Source organism: Microtus ochrogaster, linkage group LG4 (assembly GCF_000317375.1).
Source record: "Microtus ochrogaster isolate Prairie Vole_2 linkage group LG4, MicOch1.0, whole genome shotgun sequence".
Classification (NCBI taxonomy): domain Eukaryota; kingdom Metazoa; phylum Chordata; class Mammalia; order Rodentia; family Cricetidae; genus Microtus; species Microtus ochrogaster.
In genome coordinates, this window is record NC_022030.1 from 18,863,288 (window position 1) to 18,866,882 (window position 3,595).

The window sequence follows — 3,595 nt, forward strand, 5'->3', positions numbered from 1 at the left end:
ACGGGCTGGAGAGATGGCTCAGTGGTTAAGAGCATTGCCTGCTCTTCCAAAGGTCCTGAGTTCAATTCCCAGCAACCACATGGTGGCTCACAACCATCTTTAAAGAGGTCTGGTGCCCTCTTCTGGCCTGCAGACATGCACAGAGACAGAATATTGTATACACAGTAAATAAATAAATATTTTTAAAAAAAACCACAAAACCCCACTTTACTCCTCTATCTTTCCCAAATCTCCATCCCCTCTTCATTCATCTTAGTGTCCTTGGAAACTGCAGTAGACCCTTTTGTCCAAACAGCTTTACTTGCAAATGTTCATTGTGTAACGAGTTGTTAGGTTGGTCAAGGCGTCTGACTTCTGGTACACCATCCATACCACCCTGCTCTGATGTTCCATTCAGATATCCTACTGATGCTCCAAGCCATGGAGACGCTTTGACTGTGGTTACAAACGATGTGTTCCAGGTCATGCATGTGGATCTTGGGCTGGGTCAACTCAAAGCCAGGATTGTGCCTGGGTGGCAGTGGGACGGCTCATCTCTTAAAGTGCTTGTGGTACAAGCAAAGGGACAAGAGTTTGGATCCCCAGAATCCACATAAATGCTGGGTGGGTATGATGGCTCCTTTGTCATCCCAGCCTCAGAATTTGGAGACAGTCCCCAGGGCAAGATGGCAGTGAGATGAGACATATCAGCAAGCTCTGGGTTTGACTGAGAAATCCTGCCTCAAAGAATAAACTGGGAGAATAAGGAAGATTCCCCAAACCAACTTCAGGCCTCCACACTACACCTAGATACATGTGCACCCACATATTCAACCACTGCATACCACACTCATATACATATGTGTGTGTATGTATACACTGTTGTCAAACACTGCATTCTGTCTTTTGTTCTAAATTTATTATGACTGGAAAAATCCACCAAAAGATGATACTAATTTTATTTGTTTATTTTATTTATTTATTTATTTATTTATTTTTTGGTTTTTTGAGACAGGATTTCTCTGTGGCTTTGGAGCCTGTCCTGGAGCTAGCTCTTGAAGACCAGGCTGGTCTCGAACTCACAGAGATCCGTCTGCCTCTGCCTCCCAAGTGCTGGGATTAAAGGCGTGCACCACCATCGCCCGGCTATTTTATTTTTTCTTAAAGATTTATTTATTATGTATACAACATTCTGCCCCGATGTTTGCCCGCACACCAGAGGAGGGCACCAGATTTCAGTACAGAAGGTTGTGAGCCACCATGTGGTTGCTGAGAATTGAACTCTGGACCTCTGGAAGAGCAGCCAGTGCTCTTAACCTCTGAGCCATCTCTCCAGCCCCCTTATTTGTTTATTTTTAAATTGTTTTATCAGACAAGGTCTTCTGTAACACAGGCTGGAACCTGCTGTGGAGCTCTTGATCCTCCTGCCTTTACCCTATCTGCTGGGATTACAGGTTTGTACTGTGTCCATCTATGAAAAACACAAACTGTACAACAATTAAGACAAATTAAGACAGTCTTCTGGCTGAGCAGTGGTGGTGCACAGCTTTAATCCGAGCACTCGGGAGGCAGAGGCACTCAGATCTCTATGAGTTTGAGGCCAGCCTGGTGTATAGAGAGAGGTTTGTGACAACCAGGGCTACACAAAGAAATCTTGTCTTGAAAAAAACAACCAAAAACAAAAAACGAAAACAAACCCAAAACAAAACAACAAGAATAAAAATTGGAACGAACTGCAGGGCAAGAGCCAGGGAGGGCTTGTGCTGAGCTGCAGAGGCTCCTGGTCCCACTCAAGGATGTGACTGGCTTGTTTGGAGGTCTGCTATCAGGCTTAAGTTTGATTGAGGGGAGCACTTTCTTCAGCAATCCCTGTGGGAACACAGTGGGGAAGGGAGCTTGCTGACTGATGTTTGAGGCCCTCCTCTCTTCCAGTTTCTCTTATTTACATTCCCCATAATAGTTGGCTTTAATGTTATCCATCTCATCACTCCCAGGGATATTTCCGGTCAAACAAGCCCAGGACACATCCCAGCTCTATCAATCATTGGGTCAGCTAGGCAACTGAGGGTGGGGAGGTATCTGAACTCCATAAGGTTTAAACAGGGTAGTGTGGAGGAAGAAAAAGGTGAGGCTATCATGAGGACTGTTTAAGATTACAGAAAGACTCTGTGGAGACTCACAGTAGCTGGAATAGTGCAGAAAGACACCTTCTCTCTGGTCTTTGCCCAGCTTAGCCCAAGGAAAAGATAAGTGGTTATTACAGCAGCGGCCACCTGGTAAGTGTAGAGGGCTAGGTGTGAGCTGGGTGGCTTGGTGGCACACACCTGTAATCCCACCATTCAGAAGGTGTAGTAGGCAGGTGAGGATCTGGGCTACATGAATTCTTGCCAAGAAGAAAACCTCCAAACAACAAAACAACAACAAAAAGAGAGTCAGGTGTAGTGGTGCACACATCTGTAATTAAGATGCCACCAATGATGGGTGGTGGTGGCACACATATTTATTCCCAGCACTTAGGAGGCAGAGAAGGTGGATCTCTGAGTTTGAGCACAGCCTGGTCTATAGAGTGAGTTCCAGGACAGCCAAAGCTACACAGAGAAACTCTGTCTCCAAAAGAAGAAAGAAATTCATCAAGGATCAAGAACTAAGGCAGAGGGCTGAAGATATGGCTCAGCAGTTGTGGTCAGCACTTGCTGACCCTGCAGGCGACCTTGGTTCAGTTCCTAGCACCAAAATGGTGCTCAAACCACCTCTAGCTCTAGTTTCAGGGGATTTTATTCTCTCTTATGACCTCTGCAGACAGTGCATGCATATGGTTCACACAGACATAAAAAAGACTAAGGGCAAGCTAGACAGTGGTGGTACACACTAATCCCAGCACTCAGGAGGTAGAGGCAAGCGGATCTCTGTGAATTCAAGGCCAGCCTGGTCTACAGAGTGAGTTCCAGGACAGCAGGGTTATTACACAGAGAGAAACTCTGTCTCAAAAAACAGAACAAAACAAAACAAAGCAAACAAAAAAAAAAACAAAAAACACAAAAAGCAAAACAACAACAACAACAAAAAAAAACTGAGGGCAGGCTTGGGCCTTATGGAGAGATCATCTCAGCTCTCCTCAGAAAACAATGTGAAGAGCAGATTCTGAAAGTTGCTATAGGGAAAACTTAATGAATAGCGAAGGGATTTAAGGAATGCATGAAAATTCAAACCATTCATGACCAGGTGCAGGAGGAACAGGGAAGGCATACATCCTCTGGACGTGAAAGAAGAGGCACATAGGAGCAGCTAGGAGGCACTCTGAGCAAGCATTTCAATAATGTTCTGCCCAGTGGGACTGCAGAGATGGCTCAGCAGTTAAAAGCCTTGATGTGAAGTCATGAGGAGCAGAGTTCAAGTTCTAGCACTGGAGTTTGTATCCCAGTGCGAACATCAACAGATGAATAGGTAGAGACCCTGATACCCTCTACTGGTCTCCATGTGTGTGTGTGTGTGTGTTCTCTCTCTCTCTCTCTCTCTCTCTCTCTCTCTCTCTCTCTCTCTCTCTCTCTCTTCTATCTTCAGCAGTGGGCAGTTCTTTTCCACAAGGTGGCCCCGTCTCAAACAAAATAAAATCTCC